Raw genomic sequence first — 17765 nt, 5'->3', positions numbered from 1 at the left:
GGGATGGCTTCTAATGTAATCCTTTTTGACATGGGATAGCACAAACTTTACCTGAAGGTGTTAGAGCACTTTACAATAGAACCAGTTACGTTATATAAGGACTTCAGAGTACATGAATTACATAAAAGATACGAAACAGATAAAATCTAAACTCACAATACTATTAGTTTGCATGTAAACGAAAAATAATATAGTATCCAACTTTAGTTGTTAAATTGTTTCACAGGAGTGCAAGTCAACCTAATACACTCTTTCTCAGTTTCCATTTTAGATTGTATCACTTTCACAGTTTTAAAACGTTCTGACCAGTAGCTCATTAAAATCACAGCACAAGTAATCTGAAGATTACAATTTAAAACTTATGAAAACTTGGCTTCCACGGGCAAAAAAATAAAACTGCAGTGAAATATGTTTAAATGTGAAGCGAACAGAAGTGTTTCACGGCCAGTACGGTAATATGTCGCATTATTTCTTAACTCTTCGAGCGGCAGAGGACAGTAGAAAATCGATATACACCATACAATTTAACACGGCGCTTCGGAAAGTTGCGATTCCAGTTTGTTTTCGCCAGCATCATGGCGCCTAATGCTGGCACGTCGAGAGAAGTAAATTAGCACTCTAGATCTTCTAGAACAATGAGTTCCGGTCACGCCCAAATAGGTTCTGACACCGTTTAAGATTATAGAAAGTAGGAGGAGTCTGGTTGTCATGGTGTCGACGCGCATCGCGTCCTTTGGACTCAGCGGATGTTTGAGCGAAGACACGAAAAGCTAAATATTATTGTAAAGGGCAAGTAAAAACTCAGTGTGGCAAGGAAGTATTGTGCTCTTGGTGAGTCTCACTTAGACCGGTCAGCAGACATGGTGGGCGTGCCTGGTGGGTGGGCAATGAGTAACTTCTCTCAGCTGCAGTGCATTGGAGTCATTAGCAATAAAGGCCACTCACCCTAAGTGCTTCGAAGTTCTTTGACTGTTGTTTTTATAGCCGCCTACACAGCGTATCTTCGCCAAACCGTTGTGCGGGTTAGTTGATGTAATCTATCCAAGAATTCAGTGCATCTAAATGCCCCTGTACTTATTATGATTCCTTGAATCTAGTTAAAACGTATTCTCTGGCAAATGCTTTGTAGTGTATTGTTCGTCGACACTAGACCGGTTTATAGTCAGTTTTGTCACATTTATGTTTATTAAATTATGTTTTAAATTGGTCATTTTTCATTTAGAAATATTCCATTGTATTGTTTATTATCGTCATTCCATGTTTAGTGAAAACAAACCACGCTTAAAGCGGGATGTAACCAGCGCACTGTATTTTGGTGCTTTCTGTCCCCAATCCAAATAACTTTATGTGGGTTAGTTCTGGATACAGGCAGTCCAGACTTTCGGAGAGATAATGGAGTAATGTTTCGCCAGTGGTGAATTCTGGAGCACACCATTCCAAATATGTGCCTAAACCATGGTGTACCCATTTATACAGAGCATATTTTCATTGAAATGACCACTAAATTATTATCAAACATGCAATTTTGCTACTAAACCTTAATAGCACACAAACCATAATGTGTGCAAATCAGGGTTCTGCTTATATTTATTATTTGCGCATCACACAAGTAAACTGTTTTGGGTTGTTTTGATCCTATTAAAATCGTTGTTTCCACCACACTATAGAATTACAAAAAGTGACTCATTTGTATTTTTCTTAACAGCCCTGCCAAGTTTCCCAGGTTCATCTGGGATGTGCTTCTCCAGTCCAGGTGTTTTCTTTGACTTCTGGGTCTTGTTCTCTTGTTCCAATATATAACAGAGCTACGGGTCTCGGAATTAAAGGAATAAAAACTGGAGTGGCGCAGCACATCACGCTTGGATCTGGGAAACTTAGCAGCTATGCCTTACTGTTTGTTAATGGTTTGTTTCAGTATTTGTATAGTTCACTTACCAGTAAGTTTAGTTGTATGTTGGAGATTATTTAGTATCCTGCACCCTACATTTTTAGACTCCCCGTACTCCAGCAAGGTTGCTACTTGTTTTACTTACCAAATTACCTCATATTGCAGTCGGAGTAAGGAAAACCAAACAAATATTTCCATATCAAAAAAGTAAGCAGCCCGTTAGAAGGCAAACTCCTTATGGGAGACCTGGTAGAACACAAAATAACCAAAATCTTGTCACGAATAGCCCCACAACCTTTGATACCCTCAGTGCTGCATGGGAGGCTGACATAGGGCCGGTGGACGATGACAACTGGGCAGAATCGTTGCAATCACCCCGCGAGGCTGCATCCTCCACTAGGCTTCGCTTTATCCGGTTTAAATATTTACATAGGCTATATTATACCAGACTATGGAAAGCAGGGTTGATAGCTTCATCGCACTGCCTCCGCTGCCATTCGGAGGAAGGCACCCTCATACATACGCTATGGACATGCCAAGTACTTGAGCGCTTCTGGCAGGGGGTGCTGACATGCCTAGCAGAGGTTCTGGCATGGGAGCTTCCGAGATCTCCCAAATTTGTGTTTCTGCCTAACACGGAGGGCATAGGTGGGAACAGATATAAAAGGCATCTTTTGTTCTTGGGCTTTATCTTAGCGAAACGTGACATTGCTATGCAATGGAAGGCAGAAAATGCACCCCAATTATCGCAGTGGAAAGCTAGCCAAGATGACACAATGGACTTGGAACTTCCGGTTTTTATAGCCCGGGCTGCCCACAAAAGCACACCAAGATTTGGACAAGGTGGGCCACCTATAGATGCATTCCCCTTAAGACATACAAGGTAACAGATGGTCATACAGTTGAAACAGAAACAATACTTGCATAATATGATTATATATATGTATAAGTTACAAAGGGGCCTAATCAACATGATACGAGACATAGAGTGGATAGACAGTAGCATGTTGGGTAGTACTAAGAATAGGTTACTACCAATGTTGTATTTAAAGTTTCATGTTGCTATCAAATTGTGCAAAAGACTAATGATCAATGTGTGTAATTTTACCATGATGTGCATGTTTCATGTAATTTAAATATCCTGTGTGTCTATCAAAATCAATAAAATTTGCTTCAAAGTAAGCAGCAATTTGTCAGAAGACATGACCTGACATTTGACCTCAAAGCAAGTGCAACAAGATTTTTTTTAAAAAGGGTCCTTTCTTGCTCATTCACCTTCTGAACACATGCAAAGTTATTTGGGAGATGCTGAAGCACCCCAGCACCCCCGTTGCAAGGTCTACCAAACACTTTGAAAGTGAGAATGCCTTTCTACTTAGGGCAGATATTTACTGCATAGGTCTGCTGTCATACGCAGAGCCAAGCGTGTGGCATAGCCTCTAAGTTTTCACTTTGCTTATGTGTGACATTCAAGTGCTTTATATGTGACACTTTGAGCGCCATTCAAAAAAGTAGTTGCATCCATGTAATGAAAGGCAATACATAGATTGCCACAGCTTCTGACTGTAGTGATTTAGAAACAGCCCTAATACAGCTGCAGTTCTCATGAGGGGCTTATGGTATGTAAATCATGAATGTCCTGGATTTGTTTGTGGAATCATCTAAAAGCAATATATAAATGTAATCTGAAATCCCACACACTCGAGATTTGGAAATAATTTGATAGTGAGAGCAAATCTCAAACATGTCTCAATGTCATGGCTGTTAGCATATTACTATGAGTCTGTAATGTTGCTGGGTGCCAGGCTATAGGTTGCTTTCCCCCACAGACTCACAGGAAACGTTCTATATGTAGATAGGACCTTTATTACACCTTCTAGATCACCTACAGAGAGAGCGCCGGGCAACACGCTCCGATCGCGTCTCTCGCTCGCGCGCTATACTTCGCGCATGCGCAGTAGCGTCCCAACGGCCGCTACGCACATCTCCGTCACTGCGTAGTGCGCGCGTCCACTAGACCGCGACACTACATATCTCCCCCTTTTCATATCACACACACAAAGTCCCCGACCCAGAGGTCAGTCCATTTCAAAGTCTCTGAACTTGGATGGTCTCACCACTGCTCTTCCCCCCCGGGTGTGTCTTACCGGAGTGGAATGTCCTTCTCGGCTTCCCTCTGCGACCGGGCCTCCGTTGGTACCTTTCGGAGTGCCCTGGCTCTCTCTCTCTTTTACCTCGCCATCTTCTCTAGTGGTCTCCCCCAAGGGTCTTCTCCCTGAGTTGTCTCTCTCTCTCTCTTGTTCACCGCTCATGTCCTCTCCGTGGCCTCCCTCGGATGAGTCTGTGTCCATTATCGGCCCTTCTGCCGGGGTTTCCCCTTCCGTGCACTCTCGGGGCCACTGTAAGATCTTATTGCATTTGGCCATGCGCTCGTGTGACCACACGTTACCGTCACTGAGCAGTGCCGCCCGGTCATACACTTCTTCTACTCTGAGGGGTGGGGAGTACTTGCTTTCTCCTTTCCGCTTAAGGACTGCCAGCTTCACTCTGACCCACTCCCCTTTTTCCAACGCCGTTTCTTTTGTCCTCTTGTGGCGGTTGTAGTGTTCTGTATAGATGCGTTGTGCCTTCTGCAGGTTGTGCTGCACCACTGCTGGAGACCATTGGCTGGTGATGGTCTTCTCCTGCCACGCCACATTGTCTCTGGTAAAGGGTTGCCGTCCCCGTAATATCTGGAAGGGACTGTACCCCGTGCCGGTGGGGGTGATGCGGTACGCCCATATCGTGCTGAGCACCTCTTTCTCCCAGTCTTTGCCTCTTGTGATGGCCGCCTGTATGGAGCCCATCAGCACTCTGTTAAACCTCTCTACTTGTCCATTGCTGGATGGGTGGTATATCGAGGTGTGTTTGAGTATTATGCCGTTCCTGTTCGCAAACGTGACCCACTTGTCGGAGATGAACTGGGGGCCATTGTCGCTGATAATGCTCCTGGGTATGCCTTCCCGGAGGAACACCGCCTTGAGGAAGCGTAGTATCTCGTCCGTGTCCATGATCTCGTTGATGTGCACTTCTGGCCATTTCGAGTATTTATCCACTATTACACATAGATATTTGGGGATCCCCTGGTCGTCCAGTATTGGCCCCAGGATGTCCACTGCTACTTCTTCCCACGGGTTGCTGGGGTTTGTGAATTTCCCTAAGGGTGGTCTCATAGGTTTGAGTGTCTTGTCCGCCCCTAGGCACTGCACGCAGTCCTTCACGTGCCTCTCCACATGCGTGTCCATCCCTGGCCACCAGTAGGTTTGTTTTGTCCTGGCCTTTGTCTTCACAATTCCCAGGTGGCCTTCGTGAAGTATGGCTAGCAGGGAGGGTACGATGTTCTCCGGTGGTACCACTCTGTCACCCCTGTAGACAAACACTCCGTCGTTGCCCACCGACAGCTCTTCTCTGACTTCGTAAAACTGCCTGACTTTTGATCTTTGTCTCCTCCTGTCCGGCCATCCCCGCACGATGTACGCCTTGATTTCCTCCATGTCATCATCCGCCTCATACGCGTGCTTCCATTCCTGCCTGCTGATGGCTTTTTCCGGATCGTCCGTCAGAGCCACCATCTCGTCGTCGTCTTCCCTGTCGTCGGAGGCGCTGTCCATCGCAGATGCCCTGCTGAGGTAGTCCGCTATTTTGTTTCTGGAGCCCGGGATGTATTCCACGTCGTACCTGTACTCCAGGAGTTTCAGTGTCATTTTCGCAATCCGGGGCGTGGCACTGGCATGGCCATCTGAAGTCAGTACTTTCACGAGAGGCTTGTGATCTGTCTTCACCTGAAATCTGGTTCCCCACAGGAACTGACGGTACTTCGCCATGGCCCACACTACCGCTAGCATCTCTTTCTCTATCACACTGAACTTTTGTTCCGATGCTGTCAGCGTCCGGGACGCGAAGCTGATCGTCTCCGTTCCGCCTTCTGGTCTTTCCTGCATGAGCACCGCTCCCAGCCCCTTTTCACTCGCGTCCGTCATCAATATTGACCGCCCCTGGGGATCGAATCCTTGCAACGGGATCGCTCCGCCAATTTCCCGTTTCACTGTGTCGAACTCCTCTTGCGTCTCCTCTGTCCATATGAACGCCGTCTTGTCCCTCGTGAGTTGCCTCATGTGGTGGGTCTTTGTGGCAAAGTGGTGGACGAATTTACTATAGTACTCTGCCATCCCTAGAAACGACCGTACTTCTTCCTTGGAGGTGGGCGGCGGTGCTTCGCAGATGGCCTTCACGTTCCCTCTCTTCGGCGTTATTCCTTGCGCCCCTATCTCGTGTCCCAGGTAGGTGACTGATGTCATTACAAAATGACACTTCTCCCACTCTGCTGTTAGGCCCTTCTCTTCCAGGATCTTCAATACTGCCGACAGTTTCCTGTCATGGTCCTCCAGCTCCGTCCCCATCACTAGGATGTCGTCCTGAAAGTATTGCACTCCCTCAATGTCCTTGAATAGGCGGGCCATAAGCTTCTGGAACACCGCCGCTGCCGAGGCGAGACCAAAGGGCATGCGGCAGAATTGGTAGCAGCCGAACGGCGTGATGAACGATGTCAATTTTTTGCTTGTCGGATGCAGCGCTACCTGGTGGTATGCCGATTGCAAGTCTATGGTGGAGAACCATTTCACTCCTTTCGTGCGGGCCAACATTTCCTCTATGCGTGGCAAGGGGAACCTTTCCACCACTATGCATTTGTTCAACTCCCTGAGGTCCACACAGAGGCGCACTTTGCCTGACGGTTTCATGGCCACCACCAAGGGTGCCAACCACTCCGCGCTGTCAATGGGCTCAATGATTCCCCCTTCTTCCAGTCGGAGGAGCTCCTGTTGCACCGCCTCCCTTACCGCAATCGGGATGTTCCGTACCTTGTGCGCTACCGGCCGGGCGTTTTCTTTGAGGACGATTTTGTGAGAGAACTTCTCCAGTCTTCCAATCTTACCGCCGAAGACCTTCGGGTGCCCGCTCCGCCATTTTTCTGCCGTCGACTCCTCTCCGTCCAGAGTCACCATCACCTGGGTGTCCCCTCCTGGGTTCAGCTGTATTCCCAACACTCCTTGGTCCATCCAGCCCAGGACTGACGGTCCCTTCTCCGCGACGTACAGCTTGCAGAGCGCACTCCGCTCCTTGAACTGGAACTTCATTGTCTTGAACCCTACCATCGGGATTGGGTCCCCTGTGTAGGTGACAGGTCGAATGTCGGGGGGTTCTAGTTGTGCGCCCCACGTGGGTCTGAACCTCTCGTTCCATACTGAACGTTGAATGATCGTGTAAGGAGATCCTGAGTCCGCCACGATGGTGATGGGTATGCCTCCTATGATCATGTCGCACTGGGGTTTGCGCGTTCTTCTCCCCTCTATGCCCAGTACCTGGTCTTCAATACACAGGACTTCTTCGTCTTCTTCACGGCCTTCTGCTTCTTCCCCCTCGTCCTGTGCCACGAACTTCACCGCCTGCTGTCTTCCTTTCCTGCGGCATACCTTTTCGTAATGGCCAACTAGGCCGCAGAACGCACACTTGGCTCTGAATGCGGGGCACCGTTTGTCGTGCGCTGCATGGTTCGAGCTGCCGCACCTGTAGCATTTCATGGCCTCGCCTTTTCCTTGTTTCCATGTCGGTCTGGGTCTTGGTTTCCCTGTGGCCGCTCCTCTGTACTCCCCCGTCGTTTGTCTCCCCCGCGTCTGGTGGTCCGCGTCGTCTACCTTGTTGACTGTGAGTCTGGGGGCCGGTTCTCTCTTGGCCGCTTCCGCACAGCGTTTTGTTAGCTCCGCTCTTTTCACTATGGCGATCACTTCGTTCAGCGTCGCGTCTCCATTCGCCCATAGTTTGTCCTGTACTGACTTGCTTGTCGTGTGCATGACGATCTGGTCCTTGATGAATTCGTCCTGCAGTCCGCCATACCTGCACGTCATCGCCAGCTTCCGCAGCGCCGCCACGTAGTCATCTACGGATTCCCCCGCTTCCTGCTTCCTCTGCTGGAAGTTATAGCGGTCGATGGAGGTGCACACTGCTGGTCGATAGTGGTTGTCCAAATCTTCTATGGCGTGGGTGAACACGTCTGTGTCCCCTACAGGTCTGGTGGTCGGTGTGAGATTTTGAAACACTCGTATCCCTTCTGGTCCTAGGTTGTGTAGAAGTATCCTCTTCCTCCTGGCGCTAGAGAACGCCTCCTCGTTCTCATCTTCTAGCGCTTCCAGGTAGTTTTTGAAGTACTCCCTCCAGTCTTCCCACTTCATTATGGGTTCTCCCGGGCGTGGTAGGAAAGGTATCGGCGTCGTCAGAGTCGATGACTGTGCACTCATTTTGGCGTCCACTTGCTTGCTTGGGCTACCTGGTGCGTCCGTCCCCGCTCCCCTGCTTCGGGTACCTGGGACTGTGTTCGAGCTGGCTGCTCCGTCGTCCCCTGACTCCGCCAGGATCTCCTCTGCGGTTCCGCTGTCCGCCTGCGATATCCTCTACCTCGTGGCTGGCTTCTCCGCTGCCCACGTGCCACTCCCCGGCTTCTATCTGCCTCTGCCGCGCTCTCCCGGTGTGTAGGTGTCTGCCCTTGGTCCCTCCGGTCTTCTTACCGCGTAGGGTGGTATCTCTCCTGGTGGGCTTCTTCTCTGATGCAGGTTAGGGGGGCACCTTCCACCTGTTGCACATAGGGTTCTTCTTGTCCCAGTCTCGTCGCCACTGTAATGTTGCTGGGTGCCAGGCTATAGGTTGCTTTCCCCCACAGACTCACAGGAAACGTTCTATATGTAGATAGGACCTTTATTACACCTTCTAGATCACCTACAGAGAGAGCGCCGGGCAACACGCTCCGATCGCGTCTCTCGCTCGCGCGCTATACTTCGCGCATGCGCAGTAGCGTCCCAACGGCCGCTACGCACATCTCCGTCACTGCGTAGTGCGCGCGTCCACTAGACCGCGACACTACAGAGTCCTGAGCAATGTTTATCAGGGTCGTTGTGAACCCATCGGTTTAGCAGATTTCAGCATCAGTGATGTTCTTTATGGGTCTCTTCTGTCTGCAACTCGGAAGACAAAAGCTCATCATTAACGCTGGAATACATTGTCCGGAAAAGAGCAAGTAGGAGGAAGGCAAAAGGACAGCTGAATAAATAGAACAGGGAAAGAAAGAAGGAATATTGGAAGAAAGGGTGAAATGAAGGAAGAATAGGTAAATGGTTGGGTGGATGAATGAGTGGGTGAAAGGATGAGGGAATGATAGATGGATAGACCAGTGAAAGGATTGCAAAGTAAAGGATTGGATGGGCAGGTGAAACGGTGGCAGAGTAAAGGGATGGATGAGTGAATGGATGGGTGGATGAACATATGAAAGGAAGGCAGAGTAAAGGGATGAAAGGATGGATGGGCAGGTTAGAGAATTGCAGAGTAAAGGGATGGATAGTTAGTGTATGGACAGTTGAAAGGATTTCAGAGTAAAGGCACAGATGGATAGATGGAGGAATGATGGATTAAAGAGTAAATGGATAGGTGGATGGACAGATAAAATAATGGCAGAGTGGATGGGTAGATGGATGGCTGAGTGGATTGATAGCAGAGTGGATAGATGGATGATAGATGGATGGCAGAGTGGATTTATGCATGGGAGAGTGGATAGATAGAGAGATGAATGGATGGCAGAGTGGATGGATGACAGATTATATGGATTGATGGATGAATGACAAAGTGGATGGACCAATGTGTGTCAGTATGGATGGCAGAGTGGATAAAAGAATGGATGAGTGGCAGATTCGATGGATGAATGGATAGAATGAGGAAAGATTGAATGATGAATGAAAGAATGAATGGATGACATAATGTAAAGGTGAAATAGTGGCTATGAGCAGGTGGACGAAAGGATGGATGGAGAGATGCATAGATGGAGGAGACATGGAAGCTGTTCTATGGAGGGCTCGGCTCACTTGCTTCATTTTCTTGGTGGTATCAGCTCCTTAGTTCAAAGAGGGGGCTATTTTAGTTTTCTGGCTACTCCTCGATGTTTATTGTGAAGTGTTCCTATCATCACAGCATCACAGGGCCACCATTTTCAGGAGCAAACCCATAATTTTTAAGCAGGGGTTTCTGACCTAAAAGGAAGAATATTAGAGAGAAGGGAAACTTTTAAGAAGTTCATGTCACTTCTTCCTATAAGAACATTTAAAAATAATGTATGCAGTGTGGTGGACGCAGAAGATACAGTTGCATGTTCCAAAGTCCAGCACAGGTTACACTGATCCTCGGTCAGTGACTTTTTGCGTAAATTTACTCATTTTCCTTTCATTTCTGTGACGTAAACTTCCATAATCAACAGGAATCCACAATATTCCTACCACCTAGAGTTCCCCCACTTCTCCCAATAAAAAGGCTACCCCACTTGTGTGACTTAGCCTTGTGCCCCCAACAGGCACAAATGAAACCAGGGTTAATGAAAATCACACTGCAAGACTCCTATTGACCATTGTTTTAAGCACAGTTTGAGAGGCATTGTAGGTAAGAAAACATTGTGGGATCCACGCGAGGCATATCACCCTGGACTTCCCTTAAGACTCTCAATGAGAGTCCCACTGCAAGCTTCCTATTGACCTTGGTTTGATGCTTGCCTGTCAAATTTCAAAAGGCACAACCATACAAGTGAGGTAGCATTTTTATTTTGACAAGTGAGAGAACGCTGGGTGGTAGGAATTTTGTGGATTCCTGCTGATTCCAGAAGTTTACTTCACAGGAATGCACCTAAAATGTGCCATTTTGGGGAAAGTTTGAGGTTTGCAAGGCATTGTGGGTAAGAAAACATTGTGGGATCTACGTGAGGCATATCACTCTGGCCTCCCCTTGGTGTCAAGTTTTCATAAATGTCTGGGTTTGGTATGTTTCCCTGGGTGGCCGTTGATGCCCGGCCAAAAAAACACTGTTAACCCTATTGCCAAGTCAGATAATTTTTGTGACAAGAAATGTTGATGTCTCCACATTGTAATTTGGGGCCTTTCCTGTTGTTAACGCTAGGCCTACCACACAAGTGAGGTACCATTTATATCAGGAGACTTGGAGGAATAGTAGGTGGTAGGAAATTTGTTTCTCCCTGTAGATTCCAAAACTTTCCATCAAATAAATGAGAGGAAATGTGTAAGTCAATGTTTGAGGTTTGCAAGGGCTGCTGGGTAAGCAACCCCGGTGAGAGCCATGCAAGTAACCCCATCCTGGACTCCCCAGGTTTGCTAGGCTTCCTTTGGTGCTGGCTGAGTTAGGGCCCACAGTCCTTAACTAGCCACATTGCAAAAAAGGATCGGTTTTCAGTGGACAAAATGTGATGTGTCCATGTTGCATTTTGGGGCCTTTCCTGCTGCTGGGCACTTGGCCTGTACACACAGGTAAGGTACCATTTTTATCTGGAGATGTGGGGGGAATGATAGGTGGTAGGAAAGTAATGTCTCCCTGCATAGTCCAGAAATTTTCATAATAGAAATGTGAGGAAAATGAGTTCTTTAGTCAACATTTGATGTTTGCAAAGGTATCTGATGGGAGCCACACAAGTCACCCCACCCTGGAACTGCCTATATGTTTAGTTTTCCAAAATATCCAGGTTTGCAAGGTTTCCCTAAGTGCATACTGAGCTAGGGCCCAAAATTCCCAACTACCCTCTAGTCCCTGCTTATTTGTGATGCCCAGTTTCTTTCCTTATCCTCTGCTGGTAACAGCAGAAGGATGTCCACTTTCAGTTCTTATGCTGGTGGGGGCAAATATTTACCTTGGCGACTGGTGTTAAAATCATCCTTCTTGTAATTAGTATTAAAGGTGAGAGATGATTATATTGGTACTACACCTACAGGAATAAACTCTCTAAAAAAAGAATATTAAGTCTTAATTGACAACCACGGATACAATTAATTGGCTTATCTGGTGAGTGAGAAATTAGAGTAAGATTTATGGTATGGGTATACTTTCTATTCCTATATATTATTTTTTGATTCCAGCCACCACCACCACCACAACTCCCCATCGTGATAGCCAACTTTTTAACAGTGGCATTTGTGATTTTAAATAGTGTTTTCAGTAACACTAAACTCAAAGTCAATCTCTTCATAATTGGGAGTTACACTTAAAATGTGTAATAAGGTAATCCCAATGTTCTTCTATAGGAGGGATAAGACTTGCAGTGGTGAAAAGTGCAATTGGGAGTTTTTCACTATCAAGACATCTAAAGTTTAAAAGTACATGTCCTGCCTTTTAAATACACTACATCCTGGCCTGTGGGTTATACAGTGCCTACCTTAGGGGTGACGTGTATGTATAAAAAGGGAAGCTTTCGGCCTGGCAAGAGGGTTTACTTGCCAGGTCTATATGCCAGTGTGAACCTGCACACACCGGTTCAGCAGTGGCAGGCTTGAGACATGGTTAAGGGGGCTACATATGTGGGTGGCACAATCAGTGCTGCAGGTCCACTTGTATCATTTAATTTACAGGCCATGTATTGCACTTTACTAGGGAGTTATAAGTAAATTTAATATGACAATTGGGGATGATCCAAAATTGCCATGTGTAGAGGAGGGGGCACAAGCACTTTAGCACTGGTTAGTAGAGTCCCAAAGCCAGTAAAACAAGGTCAGAAAAATGGAGTAAGGCAGGCAAAAATGTTGGGATAAGACCACCCTACTAAGTCTGTCGGGTCTAACAGTTGTCAAAAATAACAAGGGAGTTACCCCAATGTGACACACACAAAGGGACGGGGTATCAATATTCAGCAAAACACAAATGCCCCTATCAGAAAAGACCTACGGGGTTGTCCTCAGCCAAGTGTCTAATGTTCACAGATTCAATTAATTATCTCAGAAACAAGGTTTGCCCTTTGACCTATACACAGTAACTTGTATATGCACTAAATAAAGCCTTTTAAAAACTTATTCTTTAAAATCAAAATGATTTATTATTTTTTAAAAACAAGCCAAAATGAATCACATAAGATATCTTTCCCTCCCAAAATGGGTTACAATCTTTAATGAGTTCAATTAATCACAATAAAATTAGTCATCATGAATAAAAGTCGACGCAGCGTTTCTGTGATTTCACCTTCTTCAGGACTAAAACAGTTTCATCAAATCTTAAAAAAGGGGAAAGGTTTTTCTTAAAACAAATATTGACTAAACAGTGCAATATACAGTACTATAAATCATGGCTACAATATGCATCTTTAGTTTTCACGGTAGCTTCTTGTTTGTGTATACTACCTTAAATCACTACTAGGTGGAGAAGACACTTGACAGTACAATGGTATTATTATTGAAGACACATATTTTGTGCACAGTATAATGTCCATATTTATATTCTTCTTCTTATTGGATAATAATTCTTTGGCATAATGGCCAAAAAAACACACACGTACCTCATTTGTTTTTGAGAAAAGGGGAATAGACGTTTCAATAGACTATCCAAGAGGAATGACCCTTCAAATTGGTGGTTTATGCCTGCTGATTATTCAGCCTATAATGGAAGGAGGTATCATTATTTAGTATATCCTCTACTGTCATTATAGTTTCTTAAACATTACAGGGACAATGTTGGCATACCTTATTATTAGTTGAATTCAAATATTTTTTGTCCGCAAGAGCCACCGTAAATGTATTCGATTTTCGAGAAAAGACCACTCTAAATCTTTTAGGGACTGTTTTCTCTAAAGAAACAATTAAAGGAAAAAATCTCATTCAATCACTGAGGTTTTTATGCATGAAGTACTCAATATAATCCATTTCTAGCATTTGATAACTACTGCTCACCGCAATGCTCAGGGACGTGTAAATCCTTTTCTTTTCTTCAATTCTTGTCATGTAATAAGGAAATTACATCTGATAGGTCTAAGGAAGTGGTTATTCTCAATTTCTCACTTTCCTGTAATCGATCCTATACATAAAAGAACATAATACATTATCGCTTATGTATTCCTATATGTTAACCATCCGTTATAATTGCTTGACATAATTACAGTCATTTAACGACATATTTTAATAACTTATTTTAATCTAGTCATGTTACTCCAACTGATTTGCTTTTATATATTAAGATAAATTCCTGATCTGTTATCAATATACGTAGGCCCAGGAAGGGGGACTGTAATGTACTCAACACTACTTGTTTTTTTGTTATTATTTATATGTTAATGCATCCTTCTCTTGAAACTTGTCAGTGTTCATGTGCTTATTTTATTCTGTATTTATAAGCTAGCTGGAATGGCGACCGATAAGTCGACAGTAACACAGCCTAATTTCGACAAATATCTAAAATCTCAGCGGTTGGGATACTAGCATTCTTACAACAAGCAGGTTTTGTCTCAGTGCTGCGTTTTCTTAAATAATTTACCGCTGAAACTAATGGCAAACTCAAGAGTAAAAAGCTTAAGCAGATCATTTAAAGTGCTCATTAGCGCTTACCTTATCAAACAAAATCGGCATCCCTGCTCTTGCGGACCCTTCGATAGTGGCATATCGAGGTTCTTTCATTTTCCATCTCTTTTATGTCCGATTGTGCCGGATTTCCTAGTTACGTGATTACGTCACTTCCTGTTTGGTCCGAATAGTGTACGTATCAAGCGTTACACCTTGTAACGATGGCGGCCATCTTAAACAGGTCGGATAGAGTAGGAGCTGCATGTTAATTTTACCCTACAGTTTAAACTTATCCTATTTCTGTTAAAAAATAAACATTTTTAGGAATTTTTATTTTGTTTTGTCAAACTATTCACATCAGTAAAAGTCTAGACTGATGGGTTCGTTATAATTATTTGTTATATATATTATGTGTCTCGTAATGGCTGCCATATTGGTGGTATACACTAGATATTGTATGTTTAGGAGATTTGCAGACATAAACAGGAATTTCATTACCGAAAAAACATCGAAAAAACATTGTGATTCCATATAAATCAAGCAATCAAGCCACTGTATGTTCTCTATGCAAAACCTAGAGTTTCTTTCTAATATATTTTTTTATATAGAGCTTTATAAACCTAGTGGCCGCCATCTTGATCTAGTAGTTAAGAATTACATAAGGCTTCCATTGCAAAAAAAATATATAATGGTAAAAGGCCGTGAGGATATCATACGGCCAAAAACTTTATGGAACAAATGCCTCATTATGTCTTCTCAAGATGAAGAAGTGTTGCGCACGTGTAAATGAAATTTCATATTCAAGAAAAAATGACAATACCAAAAACGTGTGCAAACTGGCACAGTCTTATATTGTTAAACAAATATACTACAGTAATTTTTCCCAGTCTTCTTTGTTATTCAATCCATTTTTGTATGTATTAAACCGTGACATAAAAAATTGCTCGCTTTTTTTCCTTTTGGTCGTGATATCACCGCCACGTGTATTGTATTGGATGATTTCTATACCGCGCCATCTCAGATCCTCTATTGAATGATTCGCCTCTAACCAGTGATCTACTAATGGGGTTGTTTTTTTCTTAGTTCTGATCGCGGATTTATGTTCTGTAATTCTCGTACGTATTTCACGTGAGGTCTCACCAATATACGCTTTATTGCATGGACACACTATCATGTAAATTAAATTACTGGTCCTGCAGTTTATCAAATTTTTGATGTAATGTTTATTCCCATTGTGCATTACTGTGCTGCCTTTAATGATGCTACTGCAATTTTTACAGGAATTGCAAGGAGTACCAACAGGGAAAGGGGCATTATTGATGGTGTTCTGTTTGGGTGTCTTCTCTTCTCTATATGTATGTACTAACTTTTTGCGGATCGTACTATTCCTCCTAAATGAAAACATCGGCTTGGGTAGTTTGGTCTCATTTTTGTCTTTTAGTAATGACCAGTTTCTATTACTAATATTTTTCACCTTATTGCTAATACTGCTAAAGTTTGTTACGAAAATCAGTGGTAGATCCTGTGTTTTTTCACCTTTATTTTTATCAGTGAACAGTGAGTCTCTGTCAAAATACTTTGCTATTTTATAAGCTTTATGGGTAAGTTTTTTTGGGTATTCTCTGTCTATTAATTTTTGTGTTAGAACATCCGCATGTCTGTTAAAATCATTAATACCAGTGCAGTTACGGCGTATTCTTAGATATTGCCCGAAAGGGATGTTATCCTTCTGGCATACCAGATGATTGCTGTGATAATGTAACATTGTGTTACGGTTGGTAGGTTTCGTAAACAACTCTACTATTAATTTGCCATCAGTATGTTTTATTCTAATATCTAAGAAATCGCAATGTGTTTTGTTAATATTGGACGTGAATTTAAGATTAATATCACCTAAATTTATCCAAATTAGGAAGTCATTAAGGGATTCAATTGTACCACTCCAAATAAAAAAAACATCATCGATGTAGCGGGACCAACAGGAAATATTCTCATAAAATGGTGCCGCTGTATTAAAAATATGTCTCTCTTCGAAATCAGCTACGTACAAGCAGGCCAGACTAGGAGCACAGGCCTTTAGTGCATATACAAGTTACTGTGTATAGGTCAAAGGGCAAACCTTGTTTCTGAGATAATTAATAGAATCTGTGAACATTAGACACTTGGCTGAGGACAACCCCGTAAGCCTTTTCTGATAGGGACATTTGTGTATTGCTGGGTCTAACAGTTGCACATAATTTTCATAATAATGTATCTAAGAAGTGTTGAAACATTAATAAACTGCGGGAATGGTGACAGGGACATTAGGGCTTCTTGCAGTGTCATGGTCCCTCAGCACTCAAATAACAACTCACTAAATGCTCTACTGCAGAAATAAGCATTTGAAGTGCTTTTCCCTTAACCCTAATATGGCAGGATGGACACAAAATTCATGTGTTTGGGAACCACTAACTAGTCCACATTGTTCAGACATATTTCAGCTGCAAAATAATGATCATCTAGGCCCCTCTCCAGGAGAAGGTTAAGACATTAATGCAAAACAGTTAGCAATTATCAATAATAAAGCTAAAAGCAAAATACCATATTCAAGGACCAGGCCTTCACCCCTTGCCAGTTGGTTCATGTAATGCTAAAATCCATACGTTTCGACACTACATTCATACACTTTTTCTCAATGCAAATGAATGGAGGAAAGAACATGTGATAGAACAAAACCAATAAGCAGGTATTTGTCTCTACTTGTGAGACCAACACTAGAAGACCGTCAATACTTGTTACAGTAAGCTACGGTAAATCGTGTGACTTCACTGATTTCTGCAGTTCTCACTTCACTGTGCCAGCTTCAGAACGAGGCTACTTTTATTAGAATGTTGATGCTGAAAAGTGCAACATGGTAGTGCATTTTAAATATGTGCTGATGTAGAATCACGCTAAGGCAAGACTTTAGTGTGCTTTATGCAGGTATAAAAATGAAATAGTTATTGTTAATAATGCTAGTTACCCAGGATGGCGGGGCTCTGAGGAAGCAGGCAGACTTTAAAAGAGGTTCGCTTGCAGGCAGACTGAGTGGTAGCAAGCTTCTGCTATACTTGTACTGACTGCTGATGTCCGCGTGTGACTCCAGCATCACTGAAAAAAAAAATCCCTCCTATAAGCCCTGCTCTCTGTCATTCCTTTCAGAGGAAACCCACGACACGGCTGTATTAATTTTCTGCACTCCACATTAAACATGTCATTTAAAATGAAATCACTATGTAGCACCTTTTATTAGGAAAACTCGTTTCATGTAATGGGATGAAATGCGTAAGAATGATTGTCATGGAACCCAGCCATCCAGCTATTCTCGAGGGGTGTCACAGACTGTCTTGGCGATTGACTTAATGCGACAGAGGCGCAGTCACCTGGGGCATGTGTATTGGGGAAGGGGGGAAGAGGGGGTCAGAGACCTATGTGGAAAAAAGCTGGAAATACATTTCTTAACTTGA

At 43.9% G+C, this 17765-nt stretch overlaps 1 protein-coding gene across 1 annotated transcript in view; it reads left to right on the top strand.

Annotated features, from left to right (window-relative positions):
- Window positions 1-681: 681 nt before the first annotated feature.
- Window positions 682-17765, top strand: part of RNF32 (ring finger protein 32) — a 321264-nt gene continuing 304180 nt past the window's right edge. Inside the window, exon 1 of the mRNA XM_085631972.1 lies at window positions 682-831. The gene's annotated coding sequence lies outside the window, so the exon portion shown is untranslated. The remainder of the gene's footprint in view (window positions 832-17765) is intronic.

This window comes from Triturus cristatus, chromosome 10 (assembly GCF_964204655.1).
Source record: "Triturus cristatus chromosome 10, aTriCri1.1, whole genome shotgun sequence".
Classification (NCBI taxonomy): domain Eukaryota; kingdom Metazoa; phylum Chordata; class Amphibia; order Caudata; family Salamandridae; genus Triturus; species Triturus cristatus.
This window is presented reverse-complemented; position numbering and strand designations above follow the sequence as displayed.